The sequence below is a fragment of the Wyeomyia smithii genome, chromosome 3 (assembly GCF_029784165.1).
Source record: "Wyeomyia smithii strain HCP4-BCI-WySm-NY-G18 chromosome 3, ASM2978416v1, whole genome shotgun sequence".
NCBI classification, from domain to species: Eukaryota; Metazoa; Arthropoda; class Insecta; order Diptera; family Culicidae; genus Wyeomyia; species Wyeomyia smithii.
The window spans coordinates 119,839,978-119,863,724 of NC_073696.1; the positions used below are offsets into that span (position 1 = coordinate 119,839,978).

The 23,747-nt window shown below is 38.8% G+C and overlaps 2 protein-coding genes across 2 annotated transcripts in view; one reads left to right on the forward strand and one right to left on the reverse strand.

Moving 5' to 3' along the window:
- The window catches only part of LOC129732651 (alpha-N-acetylgalactosaminidase), a 104,020-nt gene extending 102,389 nt beyond the window's left edge, over positions 1 to 1,631 (reverse strand). The window contains exon 1 of the mRNA XM_055693704.1: positions 858 to 1,631. The gene's annotated coding sequence lies outside the window, so the exon portion shown is untranslated. The remainder of the gene's footprint in view (positions 1 to 857) is intronic.
- Positions 1 to 23,747, forward strand: part of LOC129732652 (6-phosphofructo-2-kinase/fructose-2,6-bisphosphatase 1-like) — a 154,127-nt gene that overhangs the window by 112,229 nt on the left and 18,151 nt on the right. The window lies entirely within an intron of this gene.

Sequence of the window (23,747 nt, forward strand, 5' to 3'; positions counted from 1 at the left end):
ATTTACTCAGTTATTTCCGAAGATCGTTTCTGATCCAAACACTACCACTACCAAACCAAATTTGTGTTAAATTTTAAGATGAGATATTATTCGTTAGCGGAATTATTGCGACTGATAAATAACTATACTAATTTAAAACTAGCACAAACTAGCGAGTAGTTTGTGAATGGAATAGACTCTGAAATTTGTCTTCGAAGAAAAATAATTATAAAAAAGTAAGATAGTACACCAGTTACTTCAAATAATTGACACGTTTTATGGCTATAATAATGGTCATAAAAATGGTTCTCGTTTTTCTGGCTGGACTAAAGTTATTTTCATCGCAAACGTTTGTATAACATTGAAAGTTGTTCGATATTTTTAAGTCAGGCAATAGTAATGAAAAAAAAATTGCAATAATACGATGTTTGGAATATTATCATAAAGTTCCATTAACTCACGTCACGTTCATTTGAAAACTGTTTGTCATAATCAATATTCGAACGTTTTTACCACACCACAAGCTTAATTTAAGCTTACCCGCGATCTTTTCTTTTGTGCTTGAATTTTATTCCCCTGCAATTATCAACAAGTTGTGACATGACTTGGCAACAACAGCAATCAACGCGTGCCAAATCGCTAATTCGTTTAATCTGACAAAATAGCATCCCATGTCATTGATTCGACGCAGTTAATTCGGCAACTCCCCGAGTTTGGTTTTAACAACGACAGTCCAGTTGGTCCATTATCAATTAGCGATAGATTGTTTACTTTTTCCGCATTCATTTTACATTTTTCTTATCTCGGCCCAAATTTCGCTGGTGCGATACCCCTGATTCTTTGTTCAGCTGTTGCGTACATACAATAAGTATACTGACCTGCGTTGAGTTTGTAGATCCAAGTCAATAACCTCTCACGGTGGACTTCGTCGGTGTAGACGAGGTGTTAGCCGATGCGCACTGCCTGGAAGCACTTGAACAAATTTAGCTGATTTGCTGCTTGTCTGCGCGAATCGTTCGAACGCTAACACACTGTGCAAAAAGTTGCAATTTCACCCGGCGTAGGATCAGGACGATTTGCTCGATTTTCTTATGCCACTTAGAAAAACTTCCATCAACAACACAAGCTCATAAACTGCGCCGTCTTTTCTCTTCGTCTCAACTTGTTTGTAGCTTTAAACCGCAGCTGTGGTTGTTGGTTTGCGGTGAGATAACAGCTATCAGAAAGAAAACCACTTTTTGCCAAGCGGTCGGGCTGTAGCACGATAACAATAAAAAGCGGTTTTGCGCCGGAGCAACCAAGCAAATCGACGCCCACCAGTTGTTTTTATTATTATGCACTTGATTTGAACTATCCAGCCAGACACGCGCTCCTCTTGATAGTGAATCGGATATATCCAGTGAATGCGCGGATGCCAACACCGAATGGCTAGTGGGTTTAACGACGTCCGCGAGTTCAACGGTAACTTTTTCCGACAGCTGGACTATTTTCTTGCCTCGGCAATTATGTCACAGTGAACCGGACTACAAGAATCTATGCCAACGATGGAGAAACCTGAAGGCAGACACTAAGGGAACCGTTGAATAAAAGGTTTAAAGGAGCACCTCGTAAAACGCGTGCGTCTGGCTCGAGAGTCAGCGCAATACTTACCGAGGGGCTCGATGCTGGTCCGTCGTTGAACACGTCGTTCGCACGAAAAATTAGCTTGAATGTAAACAGTCGCATAGTTTACAGGCAGAGCAACGAAGTGAGCGTGATCGCTCTCTCTCCCACGGTGCACTCTTGAACGATCGGAGAGTTTTTTAAGCTGGATAACACGGCTTTATGCGCGTTTTAGGCCTTTCACTCTTTCTCTAGCTTGATTATGTTACCTGAAAGTCGATCAAGAGTGAGATGTCATGTTGCGGTCGCGGTCCTAGATGTATCATGCTAATAACAAAATATGTTGCACGACAAGAAATGAATAGTCTTTTGCAAAGCATTGTACAATATGTTACATTGATACCGCTGTTTACGAAGCTCCGCGTAGGACTTCTCTGATAGTGAAAAGTTCTTATGGATATTTTTGATATTTTTTTCATTTCTGTTTAGAGATCTGACATTTATTGTCAAGTTTCTCCATATACAATTCTTTAGCATTTTAGTGTTTAGCATTTTGCTGAACACTGGTTGTGAAAAATCGCGTAAAATATAAAAGCCTCACTTATAAAAATTGTACTCAAGAAATTCGGATTGCAGAATGCACACAATTTCCAAATTTTTTGCGGCACGTATCGTCACTGTGAAGGGCGGTTTCAGTGTTTTCGGATTCACATCGCTAAACTTTATACTCTTTAATTGCTATTATACAGTACAACGCTACGCGACAACCTGAACATATATGTTACTTTTTATTGCAACACCGGCAACTTTTGCCGAAACTGGGACATGTTGATAATTTCATTTCGTTATAACAGTATTATGAGTAGCAACCACAAACGTCTGTCACTGAGATTTGACTTTTTTGATAGTTGAGACATAGCGACAATAATTAAAATAAAACAATGGCTAATGAGGTTTTGAATAACAATTTTAATTTTATACTGACTTATTTAAAAACTTACCATTTGTTTTAAAACCATTTGTTCGAATTCCGACTGAGAGAAACTACGTGGTCCATACGTTCCTTAAAGGACCCCCGGTCAGATTAACTGAATTTATGCGAAAACTCGAAGGATTTACAGAAAACTTTCAACGGAAAAAACTCATTCAGCTAATCTGCGTCAAAATCACAAGAAACATTTGTAGGATAAATTAATCTATAGTGGACCCTTTTTCTATAGTGTACCACTCGTCAGATTAACTTACTTTCTCTTAACATAAATCGAAATTCATGAATGTTTTCCTGATCCTGATAAAGCTTGGCTGAATAAGACTTTTCCCGATGGAAGTTTTTCTGTAAATCTTTCGAGTTTTCGCATAAATTGAGATAATCTTACGGGTGGTCCAATGTAGGCAAGGGGTCCACTGTTGGTTAATTTACCTTAAATACCAATTAATATCAAGAGAATGAACAGTGTTTCGGTAAGGTGGTCTACTAAAGGATGTGGTCCATCCCATGCAGCTCTACCTTATTCATTGCATAAACGTTGCGTTATGCATTTAACATGTTATTCGTTGTGCGAAGTTAGAGCATAAATTCTGCGAAATGAGAAGACACACTGGATGAATAAACTTGAACATTTACTTATACACTAAACTCGCTTTTTACGCGGGGGATACGTGCCGCATAAATTCCGGAATCCGTGTAAAAAACTCGCGTAAATTCCGGAATCCGCGTTAAAAAAATGCGGGAGTTGTCGTATCCGAGTAAAGAAATTCCGCAATCCGCAAAAAAAAATACCGCATAAATTTCGGAATCCGCGCAAAAAAAAACCGCGTAAACTCCAGAATTCGCATAAAAAACTGCGTAAAAACCGCGTAAAAAGCGACCTTAGTGTAAATATAAAATTACATATCTATTGCGAATTGCCAACCGTGTAAAGTTTGATCTAAATCATCAATGATAAAATAAAAAATAAATCGTCACTTCGAGTAAAATTGCTTATAGGGTAAAACTACCTTAGATGAACTACGTCCTACCAGTCAGATTAACTCAATTTATGCGAAAACTCTAGGGTTTCCAAAAAACTTCCATCGGGAAACATCTTATCCGGCTAATCTGCATCAGGACCACGGGAAACGTTCTTAGAATAAAACTACCTTGGATGGAACACTTCCTTCAGTAGACCACCCTGAAGAAAAACGGTTAATTTTCTTGATTATTCATTCATTTAATTTATTAATCATTCCGTCATAGTTACATGGCCTGAGTAACAAAGTTTCTGCCGCTCTCCAATCCCTGGGACACTGTGTACTCCCCGTCAGATTTCTCTCCACCTGGTCTACCCATTTTGTCCGCTGTGCCCCTGGTCGTCTTCTTCCTACCGGATTCGAAGCAAACACCATCTTCGCAGGGTAGTTGTCCGGCATTCTTGCAACATGCCCTGCCCAGCGTATTCGACCAGCTTTAGCTACTTTTTGAATACTGGGTTCATCTAGGAGTTACGCGAGCTAATGGTTCATCCTCTGCCTCCATATTCCGTTCTCTTGAATGCCGCCAAAGATCATCCTAGGTGCCCGTCGTTCAAAAACTTTGAGCACTTGCAGGTCCTCCTCGAGCATTATTCACGTTTCATGCCCGTAGAGAACAACTGGCCTTATGAGCGTTTTGTACAGGTCGGCTTAGTCTGTTCGACTGCAATTGCTTGTGGAGCCCATAGTAGGCACGACTTCCGCTGATAGTAAGCCAGCGAATCTCACGACTGGGATCCTTGTACTCAGTTGCCAGTGAGCCAAGATAGAAAAACTCGTCGATTACATCGAACTCATCGCCGTCGATCGTTATGCTACTGCCAAGGCCTTGTTGGTATATACTTTGTTCTAGACGTATTTATCTGTAATCCTCGCTGCTGCCCGTTTTAGTCTGATGTACTGTTCTGCCACCGCCGCAATTATTCTGCCGACAATGTCCATGTCATCAGCAAAGCAAACAAATTGACTGGATTTTTTGACTATCGTACCCCGCGTGTTGATGTCCGCTCGATTCATTACACCCTGTAGCGCAATGTTGAATAACAGGCAGGAGAGACCATCGCCCTGCGGGATTCAAATGGACCCGACAATCCATCCGAAATCCGCACACAGCACTGCGTCCCATCCGCCGTAGCCTGTATCAGTCTAATCAGCTTTCCGGGAAAGCCGTTTTCCTTCATGACCTTCTATAGCACTTTTCAGTTGACAGTGTCATACGAGGCTTTAAAGTAGAGGTTGAGGGTTCTGTATCCACGACATTTCTGGAGGATCTGCCGTAACTATTGTAAAGATTTGGTCTGTCGTAGACCGTCCTTCCACGAAGCCGGCCTGATAACTTCTCACAAATATGTTGACTAGCGGTGAGAGTCTGCGAAAACTGATTTGGGCAAGCACTTTGTAGGCGGCATTCTCAGTTTGTTGCCTTTCTTATGAATAAGGAAGATAACCCCATCCTTCCACTCATCCGGTAGCTGTTCTGTATCCCAAGTTACAGCAATCAGCCGGTGCAGTCAGGTGGCCAGTTTCCTAGGCCTATCTATATAAGCTCCGCTCTGGGGCCATCTTTCCCAGGCGATTTATTGTTTTTCAGGTGCTTGATGACATGCCTAACTTCGCCTATCGTTGGGATTGGCACGTCTTCTACGTTTGTCCCACCGACGGGATCGCTTTCTCCGCCGCCATGGTCCTCTACCTGGGCGCCACTCAAGTGTTCATCGAAGTACTGCCTCCACCTTTCGGTCACCTCACGATCGTTCGTACTACGCACGGCCATGTTCTTGGAGGCGGCAAAGTCGATAATTCTTAGGCCCATTCCGTTGATTAGCTGGTTTGCGCTGAACCTTCCAATCACCGGTGTGTATTTCCCCTTCTGGCCGACCTGAGCGTTGGATTTTAAAACTTCAGAGAGCACTCGTGTGCTTCCTTGGAAATCAAGAGATCGGTAGATCCACATCTCAAACGGATTGAAATTTTGGTCTCTTGGGTCTGTGCCAATTATTCCAGTCCAAATTTCTGTTTTTCTCGTTCATTACTTGTGAGTGTTCTACGGTGGCGGTTTGTGAGACCTGCGCAACAACCCCTTGTCTCGCCGGAGGGTAATCGTGAACGACAATGTTTAGAGTCTTACGTTCGCACGAGGACTCTCCTAACCTGGAGTACAGACGCCGTTTAATCCATCTGAAATTATGAAGCGACTTTACCTTTTTTTAATTTTTTGGCAGAGTTGCAGCACATTCCATAAGAAAAAACTTTGTCAAAGACACCATAATTACTTTGTGGGGTTTTCTATAGATTGCCACTAAAAAGTAAGTTATTTCAATAGTGGTTTACTACAGGTTTTCAATGTTGTTTGCTATAACGAAACAAAAAATTTCATTAACCGTTATGTGCTCGACGGGGTACCCGGGTACCTTTTTAGGTTTCATAAGACAAAATTTCATAGTTCCCCGCAATCAAAAGTAATAAAACTCAGTGACATCTCAAAGTTCATTGAAAGGCAATTTTTGATAATATAAGTTTTTATCTAGTAACAAGAAGGGGTAAATATGGGAGAGTTGAATTTTTTACCCCTTAAATGCCCGACGGGGTACCCGGGCACCCAGAAATTGTAGTTCTTGTAACTTTGACAATTTTCATCCGATTTGATACCTCCAGCACTAAAGGATTCAGAACTCTACTTCAGAAATTAGAGTTAGTGGTACCTCGAATGACTTTTTTCATTGCCATCCGGTTTTTTGGCGATATGTTCCGAAACCGAGGAATTTCATGAATATTTCAACAGAATCTTACAACTATTGGTACAAAGTTCATAAAATTACTTCCACATTTGGATGTTATAGTGATATGCCTGGTAGTGATGCCCTAAAATGGTCCTTCTGGAAAAGATTCCACCGGGACTTCTAGTGACCATAGAAACAGTCAAATAATACAACGTCACATACTATCCAATATGGGTTTTTTAAGAACCGGAATGATCTAGAGACCGTAGACGATCCCCGACGCTATTTCGGATTAGAAAAAGGGCGACTTTCGGTATCTAGAAGAGAACCAAAATTGACCGAATACCATCGAAAGTAGTTATTTTCGGGATCGAAATGATGCTCAGAGACCGGAAATCAGCTCCAGAGACTTTCCGTTTCCGGAAAATAGCTAAATTGACCAAAAACCACCTCATAAATATCCAGAGATCTGAGAACGAGGCCATTTGGATTCTAAAATTGCGACTTTCGGTATTTATAAAAGAATTAAAATTTACCGAATACTATCGAATATAAATATTACCGGAATCGGGATGATGCCCAGAGACCGGAAATCAGCTGCAGATGCCATTTGGAAATTCAAGATGGTGAACTCCGGTTTTTGGTAAACAGCCAAAATTGGCTAAATATCATCTTTGGAAATCCAGATAATGTACGGAGACCTGAAAACGACCCTAGTGGACATTTTTTATATAAAAAAAAACAGACGAACCGAAAGTCACCACCTTGAATTTTGAAATGGCGTTTGAAATTGCTTTCCAGTGTCTAGGAATCATCTCGATTCCGGAAATACCCATCTTGGGTGGTGTTCGGCCATTTTTACCTTTGTTATACCAAAAAAACCAGACGAACCGAAAGTCACCACCTTGAATTTTAAAATGGCGTTTGAAATTGCTTTCCAGTGTCTAGGAATCATCTCGATTCCGGAAATACCCATCTTGGGTGGTGTTCGGCCATTTTTACCTTTGTTATACTAAACAAAGGTTTTAATATCGGTCGAAAAACGCAAAATAGATCCGAAAACCAGAGGGCCGAGTGGTATATACCATTCAACTAAGTTCGACGAACTGAGCAATGTCTGTTCGTGTGTATGTGTGTGGATGTGTGTATGTGTGTGTGTATGTGTGTTGTCTGTATGTATGTGCCGCAAAATTCTAACGCATCTTTCTTATAGAACGCAATATCCGATTTTGATGATCTTAAATGCAAATGAAAGCTACTGTGCTCCCCCAGAATGCTACCGAGTGGATTTTTGATTAGTGGCTTAGATTTTGAGATATTGATCAAAGAGTATTTTTTTACATAGGATATTTAACTATAAACACAAAATGAATCTGTTGAGGGCCAAGTGTTGTATACCAATCGACTTAGTTCAACTAAATCAACATTGCCTGTATATATGTGTATGTGTGTATGTACGTGTGTAGGAAAAACCAAGAAAAACAAGAAAAAATCCCACCTTTCTTACAAAACGCATTATCCGATACAAGTGCAAATTGAAGCTTCAAAGCTCTTTAGAAATTGCTTCGATTATGTCAAAAATTCATAAATTGTTTCCATCCTAGACAGCATAAAACAAATGGTTTGGGGTCGAAAAAATATAACCCATACTCCAGTGATGTCATTTGCAATATTTGTGAAAACCACATCGAGGTTTGATTCAGTAATCGTATTTGGTTCATTCTCTGGAAAACTATCTTTTAAATTTAGTTTTAAACGATTTATGGTTTACTGGCATAATAAATTTATGTGTAGTAATAGTTAGTATAACAAAGGTTTATGCACTGCTTGGTGGATTAATTCAGGTTTTTTTCTCAGAAACCGGAAGTCACCATTTTGATATTCAAAATGGCCGTTAGAGTCGTTTTCAGGTCTCTGGACATCATCTAGATTCCAAAAGTACTCAAATAAGCTGGTGTTTGGTCAATTTTGGCTGTTTTCCAGAAACCGGGAGTCACCATTTCGAAGTTCAGAAAGTATCTGCAAATGGTTCCTGGTTTCTGGGCATCATCCTGATTACGTGAATACTTATACTTATACTTATTGTGGAAGTTGGACATTTTTTGTTCATTTCTTGAACCTCAAGGTCTATTTTTAAATTTAAACTGGCCTCTAGGGTCGTTTGAGGTCTCTGAACATCTTTTGATTCCGAAACTACTCTTATGAGGTGGTATTTGGTCAATTTTACTGTTTTCCAAAAACCTGAAGTCGCTATCTTCAGTTTCAATAAGGACGTTTGCGATCTCTGGACATCATCCCGATTCTGGAAGAACTGATATGAGGTATTAATTGTAATCATACTAATAATATTATCTAATGTTCATAAGAATCCTCAGTTTCGGAACATATTTCCGAAAAACAGATTTCCGGTAATGAGAATTTTTCTTCGGGGCCCAGCTGGCACTGATTAGATAAGTTGCTGAATCTTTTAGTGCTAAAACTATTAAAATGGGATGAAAAAAAATTATAAAAAATTGTATGAGTTTCAATTGTGGGTACCCGTCGGGCATGAAGTTTTTTTTTAGTCGAGCACATAACGGTTTATTTTTATCTCTCTTATTTCTTTGGTAGTTGACAATTTTTAATAATATTTTCAGAAACCTTTCACTTTTACGCGTAAGTTTAGTTACGATTTTAATCGTGTGAAATATTTCTGTTAATGATGAAGAGACTTGAAATACATAGAGAATACATCTCCAATATTTGGAAGGAGTAAAAGACGAAAGAGAGAGAGAGAGAGAGAGAGAGAGATATTTTCTATCTGAGAGATATTCGAATGCAAAAGTTAGAATAGATCTCAAAATTATTATTGATAATCAACACATGAGAAGTGGGGGTCTGTTTTGCTTCAATTTGTTCTATTTTAACTCAAAAAAGCTGTCAAACTACGAACCAAAAGGAAAGTAAATTTTCGGTACGCAATTTAAAGAGTTTTCGCAATGGAAAATTTCAATGATCTTCCTGAGGTAATATGAATCAATTTCGAGATGTAACATTTTAATGACACAGTTTTGAATTTCTCAATCATATTTATTAGGAAATAAAAAATCAGGGGCGACTGTTCAACTGAGGCATTCTACGGAACACAGGTGAAAAAATATTTTTTTGGCATGTCATTTCCGATTTCGCTGCAACTTTTCACAGTTGCTTCTTTTTGATAAAAAAAGTCATTTTATGATATCATTTCTTCATGTAGACTCGCGACTGCTGTTTCAAAAGGACAAATCCAAAATGGCAACTGATGGATAAAAATTGGGTAGCATTCATTTGCGCCCCAATAATTTGTGAATATTTTTTTTGAATTTGTATAAAAATATCGGAAATCCCGGTTGTTTAGTTTTTCCAATACCGGTATTTCGATATTGAAAAAATATCGGTTTTCCGGTTTTTGAATTACCGGTAAACCACCCTAGATAGCTCTCATGGTCTCAATTTGCATTCGCAACTTTTCGCCAGTCTCCAAACAAACCGTACAGTTGACAGTATTTGGGGACTATTTATAAATCGCAAGGGATATTTATAAAAAAGAAAATATGATTACAATCAAAATGTTGATTGCTGTAGGTTATTTTGTGAACAATGAACAATGTGTTCAAGCACCTCAGAAAAGGAGGAAAGTCTGTTCATCCTAACCATCTGAACAGTTACTAATCATAATGGCATACGCAGTCATGTCTTTCGAGACCTTCTGTTCCATATTATCACGCAATTTGATGGCTTTGGTGTGAAGCGGCCTACACATAATTACAATAATATACGACCCAACAGAAGAATCCATTTTATTCTGCTTACGTCGTGTCCAAAACTGAATGACATCTTCCAGATGATGTTGATCACGACGCAATAATCACTATTTGTCCAATGGATTCAACGTTATAATAATAACAATGATGTGAATGTCAGTCTGTCGGACTGTGTTTACTCAGCTGGGACGTAGTGAATACCGAACGACTGAGCTTTTACACAAAGACAGCCCTGGTCATGTGGAGCACAATAAAATGTGACTGATCATCCTTTTTGATCCAAAATAAAACGTTCGCGTCAGACATAGATGGCTAAGACCGTCAGCTGAAGTATCACTAAATATTATAATTACTGAAAAGTTAGTCAAGGTTTCTCTGTGATAGAATCAAAAATATATGGTATAGAATGGTATAGAATTGCCATTATTTCAATCAGTCCGTAATCTCATCCATAGTCTTCAATGGATTATATTCACTGAATTGAACAATTATACCATTTACAGCAAGATCACAACCTGCGTAGAGTTCAAGTGATATCTGAGGAATGTGCCCTAATTGAAGACAAAGTCTAAAAACTGGTCAGCATCCGGCGACGTTCGGTAGCAGGCCATAGCTTCGTTTCAGGTTGTAATACAAAAAAGCGCGATGGATGCTGTGGGAATCAAAGGGAAAGCCCGGACACCAGCGCTTTGAAACAAGTTCTGAAAAGGGATTTTCCGTCAAGTTCCATCGGCAATTATGTCGATGTAGGGTGGTACCCTAGTACAGCCTTAGGTGCGAACATATTACCGGGTTTGTGGACTTGCCACAGTTACAAGCCGAGCCCCTTTAGTGTAGCAGGAGGAAAAAAAAAATACTGCTACGGTTTTGCTTTTGAATAGCTAATATTTGCTAAGCGTGCGGAGGTTGCACTGAGCGGCACCGTTGCATTGACAGATCGCACATGGTCGAGCTTTTGCCGGTGGTGTTGAACCGAGAAATAAAAAAGTGGATTGCATTTCCTTTCAAGCTTGATCGGTAGAAAACGTTTGGTAGGTTCGTTCGTTACGCACCAACTCTAATCAGACATGTAATAAACTGTTAGACGGCGGTGGTGTTGTCTTGGGATCTGTCCCGGTCTATGCGTTACGCAATGTTCGCTGTGTGTACGAATTGGCTCATGCTGACTCTGTCGTTGGGTTTTCCTGAAAACCTACTTTGCATCGTGCTTCGATTGATGTTTCCGTGCGGGGCGACCTATTGCTCTACATATATCAAGTTGTGCGAATTGAGTTCAATTATGCACTGCCGCTCTTATTTTGTGGCTGCTTATTTTAGCCACGATGATCGTGTGATAGTTAAAAAAAGCTTTATTCGGTAATAAATTGCCAACTGTTCAAAAATCGATCGATTAGACGAAATAAGTTGGAATTTCTATGAATAGTGAATAAGTTATTTGTTAGCTTCTTTTCCGTTGCTGAAGTATAACTAAATTCGTTTAGCGTTGTGCTAAATACCATGAAACATTTATATCCGTTATCACTACATCGTGGGTTAAACAGCAAATACTTATTACTATCAGTGCAACAATAGTTTCGGCAGATAAAACAGCATGGAAAAAAAACAAGTGGAAGCAAAAAAACAACGCAGTGGTAATCGCTATGCAATGAACAATATTTGCATTATTTAACCTTGCTCGCCGCCGCTTACGTTATCAGCTTTTAATCTGGTATTCATTCACCGGAATTTCTCACCCAGTTTCCGTTTTCAACTTATAACCTAGGTTTGCAATTACACTGTAAGTCGGTATGATACGAAGTTTTTCCTACCGCACCTTTTACATAAACCAAATCCTACCAACAATCGGGGGTAACTCAACAACGTCTTGTTAACATTAAGTTTTCCAACTCCGGTACAAGGCCAGTAAATTAAATGCCTTTTCACCGAATAGTTAGTTAAGCACTTACGTTAGGTGATATGTTTCCGCTGGGTAGCAAGTAGTGTAAACGTGTCCGACAATTTCCACACTTTTTTATAATATTTTGTACTAAATATTAGACATCCAGTCGAGTTGTTGGTGGTTCATTTATTCATTTCTAATTATTAGTTTGTAACCTACATGGTAAAACTAGAATTATAGTAACTTCAAATGTAAGCCCATGAGGTGTCAGACTTTTTTCACGATACATCTGAAAACTCAAGATTAGGTTGTTAAGTTTCAATTGGATCATAATAACTATCTTAATCGCACACAACAAAGCACCATGATGGTTCACAATGCTATGCGTACATAAATGCTGCATGATGCTACAGACGTAGTTGGAAGTAATGATTTAATTTGTACATTGGCGGAAAACATAATTGAAAGTGTTCGCCTTTTATAATTACGCAGAGCAATTGTAAATGCGTCTTATGCGCCCACCCAGAAAGCGGAGCTGCGTCGTCGTCGTCTGCATTATTAGTGGGGTGGCTTATGCTGCGCAGTCTCCGGCTCAGCATTCCATATCAGCTAGACTGGGTAGTATAGCAATATGAACGGATAAATTGCTGATATAACCCCATCACTATGGCATGACAATGCGCTGTAAATTCAAATTGCACAGCAAGACGACGATACGGGATTTACATTTTTCGTCCAACTGGCCCACTGTGACGGTGGCGCCATGAGACACGATTCTCTGTTGTCTCCGCATTTTCCGGATGAGCAATTGTTTTCCAAGTTAGGATCAATGCAACCAGTCGCGCCAACTGCGAAGTCAAATTGAGCATGGAAATTTAGTTGTGTCTAGTTAATTGACTGTAATTTACCGTTTTGGAAATAATAGAATTTTTTATTCGAATGCATGCGTTTGCAAAAACTAAAACAATAATATATATTGGTATAAATTTACATAAAATGAATTGGAAATGTATTTTTCTGGCCCCATTATCAATTTTAAAGATATATTTTTAAGTGTTTGAAAAAGATAAATCTCGAAAAATGATTTTCAGTTTGTTTCATGTACTTTTTTCTAATTATTTAAATAATGGTTCAAGACCAAAAAAGTTTTTGATTCCATTTCTTCAAAAAACACCAATAGAAGGTATGTGTTCTGGCCAGATTAAACATCATATTACACAAAAAAACGCTTCTGAAAAATCAATTTATCATTAGTACCCAATATACACAACCTAACGAGTTTGTCGTCCATTCAAAGTTTTCTATGGGATTCCAAGTTTTTTGGTGTACAGAAATAACTGGAGAGTATCGAACTATAAACAAGTGAATCTAGAAATGCATTCGAAAAGCCAACGTCATGAAAAACCGATTATGGACCTTTCTCAAATACACATTAGTTTCTTTTCGTTAATACCGAATGTATCTTTCTGAGAAATAAATCGGTTTGTCCTTAGGGACATCTATTTTTTTTTGACAGCAGTAGAAGAAAATTCGAACATTTCAGGTGTTGGTAGTATTGTTTAACGTGTTTGTGTACATAGAGGTGGAAGATTCCGAAAGCTGTAAAACCTGGTTCAAGCTAGTATAGTGTATTCGCTTGGTAATCATTATGAGACGCGAACTTTTTGGGCAAAATCAGTTTAAAATTTGTGTGTATTTGAAGAACGCAATACTTAATTAAGGTTTGAACTTATGCGTGTAGCCTTCAACGATTGATTAGCACGAGTTTCGGTTTAATTTTGAACTAAAAATTACGGAATGATATATTTTTTTGAAAAAATTAAGCTACTAAAATTGAGTTACAAAATGGTTCCGTTTAAAAATCTGATGAGGCCATATAAGTTGCTTCTGGGTGAAGCCGTGATGCGTAAAGATATGACTTTACGGTTTGTAAAATAGCAGCATCAAATATCCTTTAGAAGAAACATTAATGTCTCAAATTACTTATGAAAATACTGCACAAAAATTACTTACTCACTTTCCTAGTGAAACATCCGTCCGCACACATCCGCACTGCGTCCATGGTAGCTTGTCTCCAGTTTCTTAAGCGTCCTACATTTCCGAGATCTTACTCCATCTGGCTCGTTGCAAGCCTCTACGCCTTGTATCGGTTGGATTCGAGACGCACACTGTTTTTGAGGGATTGTTGTCCAGCATTCTCATAACATGTCCCGTCCACTTTCAGCTTTAACGACTTTATGGGTCAGTACCCACCGTAGAGTTGCGCCAGCTCGTGCTTCATTCGTCGCCTCCGTAAGATGGTCCTAAGCAAACGTCGTTCGAAAACGATTAGTGCTTGCAAGTCCTCCTCGCATATTTTCCATGGCTAGTGCCTGCCGGTCTTATGAGCGTCTTGAATATGATGCACTTGGTACGGGAGTTTTCCAGACCTCAACGTCTTGTGGAGTTCGTAGTAGGCCAGAAGTTGTGCTACAATACGTCTGCGGATTTCTCTGCTCGGTTCCCCCTAGCAGTTACGTGGTCTTCGACGTATTCACCTTCAATTCAACCTTTTCTGCTACACGTTTCAGCTTGGCGTACTGTTCAGCAACCACCTGGAACGTCCCTCCGACAAGGTCCAAGTCGTCAGCGAAGCAAATGAATTGGCTGGATTTAGTGAAGATCTCGAGCCCGGCATATCGAAAGCAGCACGTTTTATAACACCTTGCTTTGTCGAAGTCCCTTGCGTGTTTTAAACGGAGTTGAAACCGCACCCGAAACTATCACACAGCACTTACATCATCCATCGTAGCAATATTTAGTCTTGTTAGTTTAGCAGAGAAGCCATTTTCGTCCGAAACTTTTTGTAGCTCTACATAATTGATAGTGTCGTAAGCGTCTTGGTATTTGCGACTCTTTTGGCGAAAGTAATCAGGAAAAGCACTTTATAGGCTACGTTAAGAATCGTTATCGCTCGGTAGTGCTCTCATTCAAACTTGTTGCCGTTTTTGTATATTGGGCATATTACTCCCTCCTTTCACTCCTCCGGTTGCTGTTGTGTGTCCCAGATCCTGTCTTGCAAGTGATGCAGACAGGAAGCTAACCTATCCGGGCCCAGCTTGATAGGTTCCGCTGCGATACCATCCTGTTAAGCTGATTTGTTCTTGAGCTGCTTAACTTCACTTATCGTAGGGGGAGGTATGTCTCCCTCAACCGCTGTGCTAACGAAGTCGTTCCTCCTACCGTCTTATTCTTCTGCCATTGCGCCATTCAGGTGTTCATTGTTGTGCTACTGTCGAATTCCTCACGGTCATCCGTAAAGATTACTCCATCTTTATCCCGAAACATTTCAGCTCGCGGCTCAAAGCCTGCGCGGGATGCGTTCAGTTTCTTGTAGGATCTACGTATTTCTTGAGAACGATACAGGTGCTCCATATCCTCACACTCCAGCTGTTCCGCTTTTTGTCCCAGAGAAGATGGGTTTGCTGTCTTCGTTTCTGTTGTATCGACTCACGTTATGACGGATCCTTTGCTGCAGCATCAATGCCCGCGCTACTTTCTTTTCGTCTAGAATCGTTTGACACTTCTCGTCGAACCAGCCGTTACGTCGATTCCTCTCGACAAATCCAACAGCACCTTCCGCTGAGTTGTTAATGGCTGCTTTCACAGTACTCCAGCAGTCCTCCAGAAGCGCTTCGGTAAGCTCTCTATCATCCGGCAAAGCAGCTTTATGGCTTTGCGCATACTCAGTAGCGATTGTGGGGAGTTTAAATTGCTCCAGATCATATCGTGGCGAGCAACGGCAGCAGATGTTGTTATCGACTGACCACCAGGGTCAGTCGAACTTACAGACTCTCAATAAGTCGAAAAGAATGCCGATACTTCCCAAAACATTAGGAAACTTTCAGTTCCGTGATCCGAGTTTTCAATCGTTAGTCCGTTTTCGTTGCCTGGTCTATGCCGATTGTTCCGGATCGTATTAATATTATTTGCTTCCTGTACTGATTGTTTTTACGGTTGGCTTGTAAGGCCTACACCAATCCCCAGTCTCTCCCGAGGACTCTCGTTAAATTGCTGTTTAGAGTCCCGCGCCGGCACCAGGACGTTGACTAGCCGCCCCTAACATGCAGTATAGACGTTGTTTTGAGCCGCACCATCTTATTTGAAAAGACGCTCAGGTTGCCGAAGCATTCCCTCTACCGCCGAGATATGGTTAACACATCAATGGTAGCGTCGCATCTTCTCACTGACAACATTGCTCACGATACACTAACCAGTTGTGTCCATGTTTCAGCTGGCAGTCTATTGTGACCGTATGACTCATGGAGGTGTTGTTTGACACTCCTTCCTGGTTGTCAATTCACCATTCGAATCCCACACAAAAATTACTTCATCTAGAAGAAAAATCCTTCAGTTATAAATTTTAACTCCCTCCCTTCCCTATGTAACAAATCGTAACACTCAAGGATTCCCCCTTCCTCCCTATAAACGTTACGCAATTTATGGAAGCCGCCTAAGATTAGTTTGATCCTAAAAACAATCAACGTCTCAAGGTTGTTAATACAATAGATTATCGTCGATTATCGACATCGCCGTTACCGATAACGTATGGTATCGTTATTGACGATGACGATACCGTCTTCAAACATTAACGATATCGGCGATAACGATAGTCACTAGACGTTATCAGCTCACTAACGCCTTATGCCAGTTTTGTCGGCTGTGGTAGCGAATGGTGTACTACTTGATTAAAAAGCAGGCACGGGGTGAGGAAACGGTTTTTCACTTCGGAGGATTGGAGACGAAACATCACTAGGCAACAGGAAGAAACTTTTTCTTATTTGTTTATGTTTCGCTTCTCATCAGGAAAATAAATTTCTCAGTTTTGATTGTTTTAGCTTATGAGGCGCTTTTTAAATCACAAATTCGAATAGTAAGGTATTTAGCATTGTCATATTTGCATTCAAAATGCATCTAAATGATATATCTAATAAAGCAAAAGATGGTATTGCAGTGGATGGTAATAAACAAACGTTATTGATTCGATACCGTCCAGTAGCTATCGTCATTGACAATGACGATAATGTCTGAAGACGTAAGCGTCAACGTCGATAACGATAACAGACGGTATCGTTATCGACGTTTACGATAAATTATCGATTAACAACCTTGCAACGTCTAAAAATAGCAAACGATCGGATATTAATGACTCTGACAGGAAAAATATTTGAACTAAAGAAACTGTAGGATAGAGAGGACACAAAGCGTTGTGATAAATATCTCATCAAAACGGGAAACAACCATGCAAAATCATACGGCACTCACGGTTTTGATGTGAAATTCAGCATAACGATAAGCGCTTGACCGCCTATCTATCCTGCAGTCTTCCTAATGTTGACGAACACGAAGACGTTATTAAATTTTGCAGAGTAATGCTTCTTATTCGGCATGATAATTGGATTTGCGATAATTGGAATAGGCAGATGTACGATTGTGGGGCTTGCAGCCTGAGTCCTGTGTTAGGGCTCCAAAATGAAGCAAAACCTTTTTTTGATCATACGGATTGAATCCTTTCGTTGTGTTTGAAAACTCAATAGCATTTATTTTGATCAGTTTGGCCATTTAACTGAAATAAATATGTAATGCAACAGAATAGTTTATTTTTTCTTGATTTGTTCGTGGACCCGAAGATTTTTCAGTGATGGCCGGTATTTTAAATGTTTTTTTTTCTCTGTGTGGACTCATCATTGCGACCTAAGACATTTATTTCATTGTAATATTGCCCAGGTATTTTCTGTACTCCGCACTTCATATTATTGGCAGTCTCACTATTGAAGTACATGTTACGCTTTTTCATTCATATCCGTGCTTGTGTGTGAGAATTTACCCTTTCGTTTCAAGCTTACTGCTCTACTATACCAAGCCTCTTTCTATCCTACCAATATCGCCGAATTGCAATTCCCTGGAGTGAGACTACACCTAACGTTTTTCTCTGTCCAGGATAATTCTAAGAGGGATTTATTATGTCAAGTGGAAGAAGTCTTATCGAAACCTCGTTCCCCGTGCCAATATCGCCAATTTCAATTCCCTGGAGAGGATAAGTATTCCTGAGATCAGTCTTATCATAAGAAAGACTTATTTTGTCAATAGGAAGGAGTCTCTTCGAAACCTCGTTCCTCCTACCAACACCGCGTCACAATCACAATTCCCTGACTGAAGAGAACGTTTATACGTTACTCGGATTAGTTTTATTGCAAGAGGAACTCATTTTTGTTAGAATGAAAGTCAGCAGGGGTACTATAGAATTCAGCTTGAAGGAAGGGTATGTATAGTGGAGAGCCTGAGAATAAACCCATTTTAAAGTCCTTCGCCAACCAAATGACCTGATTCTACTAAGATTCGAACCTCCCACCACCCGCTCATCAAAGCGGACTGTGTAACCTTGCGGCTACGAAGCTTCCTATTTTACATGTTTGTAAGATAGCTAGTTAATCAGAGTTTTCGGTTGCGGCATTGAAATTCTCGGTATTGATCGAAATTCAAGAGTTCGAGGCCCGTTTTCGTAGTTATTGCAGATCGTAGTGGAATTTTTTTAGACAACGAGCAAAGTATTACTGTTTTATCTACACGAAAAGCATAATACTACAAATACTAGGGTGCCAACCACCTATAGGTAAAAAGTGATCAGAAAATTAAAAATATTGACAAAATGTTCACCTGCCCGAAAAAAACACTCTATGCGAAATTTCAGCTCAATTGGACTTGAAATGTGATGGCCTAGAGCGATTGAAGTTTGGCCTTTAGAAATCCAAAAAATCACTCAAGTATTTTTTTTTTTCAGATAATACCCGATGTCGACGTATGCATCTTTAGGTCATCTGGTATCAAGAACAAATTTGAAAACTGAAATTTCACGTACACTTTCCCCCTCGAGTGAAATGTCGGGTTTCTGGAGTCCAAACTTCAATAGCTTTGAGCCACCCCTTTTATGTCCGATTGAGTTGATTTTGCACAGAGTTTGTTTTTGGGCAGGTTAACAGTTTGTATAAGGTTTTTCAAAATGACCATTCTGGTTGGCACCCTAACGGATACGTCTTTGCATGTAATTCGTTCAAACCAATTTGCTTCTGGATAGGCATTCACGGTGCTCCCACAGACCGTTATTATCAAACAAAGAATACCATCAAAACAGTGAACGCCAGTTTGTTTGTTATGATGTTCCACATCTCTGAGGAAATTTTTGAAAAAATCGTAGGTAGCTTTTTTGAGTTACGTCCATTTTATGTTAAAATGACCGATATTCTTAGGAAAGTCATACAAACTCGACTAGTAATTGGTTTCAGTCAGATTTCAATGGTACTTTGTAGGTATAGATATTTTACCTACCTACAAGCAATTTGCATCACCGTTTGATGGTATTTTTTGTTTGATAATAACGGTCTGTGGGAGCACCGTGGCATTGCATGCATACAGCAGCATTAACGCCGTTTGCTATGCTTCGATGTAATTGGGAAATGATGAAAGGATTTATATGCAGTGAGGCGAAATTGGGAGCTCTGCCTATGACGTGACATGAAGTCTTACCTAATTTTTTTTTATTACATTTCGCATTGAATCTTTTTCTGTGCTCATAAAATTATAAACCAATAAATCTCAATAAAATATTCATGTGTTTCATATTTCGTTATTAACGCTGAAACATACTAAAGAAACAACTTTGAAATGATAACGCTTAGAACATTTCCAGACATTCGTTTTATAATTGGTTCATAATATGTTTTCATTTAATGAGAAAGAAAATAAAATGTATATGCCTGGCCCCGATACATTGCAAAACAATAGTTATGTGACGCGTACGTTGACACACCCCTCTAGTGATGCAAAGCCCATAAACAAGTCCGCGGAAACTAGTTAATTGCTTGAGGCTAGAAGTCGTTTACAATGGCCACACAATGGTGCTTTTCGTGATTAACAACAACTTGGCAAGTGGCATGTACTAGAATTGTAAGTTTCATAAACAGCGAATGTGACGATAATTGATCTGGGTTTGAGAAATGTCAGGCCTGCGCTATACATGTACCTACTGTGTGCCACGGCGGCATAAAGTTCTATAAACAATACTCGCGTGCAACTGTTGGTAAGTTTGATTACGCGTTTATTTTCGCAAAAGCTCACACACCAGACGAACGCAGGTATGTAAGTGTGGTACAATTTCGTCGCTTGATATCAAATCGATAAGCACAATCTCTCCATTCATGGTGTGTTAGTAAACACGTACGCAACAAGGTATAGCTTTTCAATTGCCAAATCAGAAACGTTGGGGACACTCCTGCTGTCCAGAGTAGGAAAACATTAAAATAAAGTTATTTGAAAAAGTACGATGAGCATTCCTCAGTTTTTGAGATAATGTAACATCAACACTGCAAAACTACAAACTACAGCACAAAATCTGAAATATATCTCATTGAAGAAATGCTAAGATCAACAAAAAGTGTCGATTACCGATATTTTTATGCCAATTCAGCTGTTATACAGCCGCTTACAGCCGCAATTACTTCTTCCCATTGGGACAATTTTGCTCCTGCAATGTTGATTTTCCCGGTGGCTGCCCTCTCCACACAAACCATCGTATGCGGATGGTGCTCCGTTAGTATATTGATAAGGCGAATATGGTGCAGTACAGACAAACCAGACGCACTAATATTAGCTCACGAGTGCGTCTTCCTCTGTTTACCGATTTGTCAGCCGGCTCGTATAACCCGCTGCCACGGCATCGGGCATCGGTTTAGTTTCGAAAGCGTTCACGTTTACAATGAAAACCTGAATTAGGTCGTGTTGAATGGTCACGCTAAAAGGTACAATTTTGAAGAAATTTATATAAGCCGATACAGTTTTATACAATCAACAAAATGATATCATAATTGGAAAAAATTGTATCCCTTGTAACTCTTTTAAGAGTTAAGAGCTAGTTACGCCAATGTATCAGTATAGTGTGCTGTATTGTAAAATTTCAAATATGATTGTAAAATAAGATGAAATTGAACCAAAAGGTTATATTAAATTTTAAATATTTTTTCATAAGCCTTTTAATTAGAAAAAGTTATTTTAGAAGAGATTTTTAATAAAATTTAATGGTTTTTGTTAATGATTTTAGTTTTTTTTCGTAGAATTACGTCTTACGGCAACATATATGGGGGTGCAAATTGAAAAACAGAAAACATCGAGAGCGTCACGAAAATTGTCCGCTTCCAAATGCTTGAAACTTAGTCAGTTTCCAAACGATTTCCTTCATTCTTATAGTATTCGATTGAAAAATAAGAAATGCGTCCACCAAATGCGGAAAATGCGGACTTTGTGAAAAGCTGAAACAAGGCCTTCGTTCCCATCACACTCACGTTAAAGTAAGTTGTTGTTGTCGTTTTACTCGCTCTAGTCCACAAAGACACACCTACGGGAAGTTTAACTCTCAGTAGTCACGTATAAAAGCTAGCATGCAAACATTCTAGATTCTTCATTGTATAACCGATTACTGCAGCAAGATAAGAGTTGACTTTTACTGAAAACGAACTCGATACACCGCCGGTAGAGCAGCAGCTGGTTTTAGTGCAGTAGGGCTAATCAAGCGACTCATTCGATCGCAGCGTTTCATAGCAGACATACTAACCGGTGCATACTGTTGTCAAAGCTGCAAAAAACGTGATTCAAATCATTTTGACCCAAAAAAAATGATTTTAGAGCCATAAGCCCTCAGTAAAGTTGATCCATCAATTATTCTCCATTTAATAGAAAATACAATTTTGTGATTAAACTAAACAGTGAGAAACGAATTTTTCTTTTTTCATTTTTGCATATACAAATTCAGTTTGTGCGGTAAAGTTGTAGCACGTTTTGTAGAAAACAACTTTTTCAAAGACACCATACTTCTATCTGTCTATTTAATAGACTTTTGTGGGGTTTTCTACAGATTTCCCCCTTAAAATCATTTTTTTTTTTCAATATTACAATAAGTAGTGATTTTCTACAATTTTTCAATGTTCTACAATGTTGTTTGCTATAATGAAACAAACAATTTCGTCAAAGAAATTTTTTTTTTATTTCTTATATTTCTTTTGTTATTGACGATATTTAATAAAAGAATGCACTAGTTCACTAACAGATAACTTCATAACCTGCAAATATCAGCAGAAAAAACCAATTCTATATAAAAATATAAGAATACCATTCAATATAGTTATAAGCAATTGTCTCTCGCTGTCTCTTGTGTAGATATTTGTAAGTATATTGGTGCATTATTTTAATGAAAAATCATCAATAACTAAATAAGGATTAGAGCTAAAGGCAAACTTTCTTCGGTGAACTTATGTGTTTTAGTATAGTTAACAACATTGTAGAGCATTAAAAAAAATAAGAAAATCACAATAAAAAGTTTTATTAAATAATGATTTTTAAGGGGCATTCTCAACCACAAAAGTTAATTTAAATTGGCAAATAGAAGAGCGGTGTCTTCGACAAAGTTGTTTCTCATAAAATGTGTAACACCTTTAGCCAGCAAAGGCGACATCCATATTGGGTCACAAAGTTCTGACTTTCATAAAATGAAGACTAATGAACAAAACAACTTTGCTGAAGACACTACGGCTCCAAAATCAGTTTTTGTTGAGTAAAATGCAATTAGTGTAAATTAGTGCATTATTTAAGTAAAAAATGTCAATGGCCAAAGTAATATGTGAGATGAAAATGAACTTCCTTCGAAGAAATTGTTTGTTTCATCATAGCAAACAACATTGTTGAACATTGAAAAATTGTAGAAAATCACTATAAAAAGTTAAACAGAAAACAATTGATTTTAGAGGTGATCTATAGAAAACTCCACGAAAGTTCATTTAAATAGGTAGATAGAAGTATGATGTCTTCAACAAAGTTGTTTCTTTCAAAAAGTGCTGCAACTTCGTAAAACGAAGTGAATTTTTAAAATCTAAAATAAGATAAATTAAATTCAAAATTGCAACTTCTATAACATGGAGAATATTTGATGGAACAACTTTGCTGAAGACACTCTGGCTCTAAAATCAATTTTTTTGGGTCAAAATAATTTCGATCACGTTTTACAGCTTTAGAAACAGTGTGCGGTGGACCGCAGTTTTGCGCAGCATTGCTGAACATGTCTGGACGTGTTGCTAAGTTTGTCCAGGTCGCTGTAAGTGGGCCGGTGATGTGTATGTGTGTATGATTGCTAGGTCCTGTTTGTTTGCTTGTAGTGTGTGCGGAGTGGTGAATCATCTCGTGTTATTGGTAAATTGTAATCCAAAATCAACGCTTCGCATCAAGGTTACCAATTAAATAATAAAAAAGAGTGTTGAAAGAGAATGTTCACTCAAATTTACCGCTTCACACTATTGAGTTGATTAACCCCAATCGAGTGTATTCCCAAATCTATTGCGTAAAAAACATTGACATAAGACAGGCTGTCGTAGTTCTACGTTAAGCTTGCGCTCGTGTCTCATAAATAACTCAAGCTTAATTCATCACGTTTTTGATATGAGCCGTTGCAGAACAGAGTGGTCTAAAGACCATTTTTTTTCGAAAATGAGTTTTTTTTGCATAAACCGCATCTACTCAAGAAGCTGAAGTTGGCAAATTGAGAAAATTTCGAAAAATCGAACTTCAAAGCTGATTTATACCGTATACTGCTGCTGAGCAGTCCATCTAAGCACTGATGAAGGCGCTAAGTCAGTGTTGAAATGGGTATTTGCAAGTGATAGGTGAAAATTGATAGTGAAATAAAAGTGTAATGTA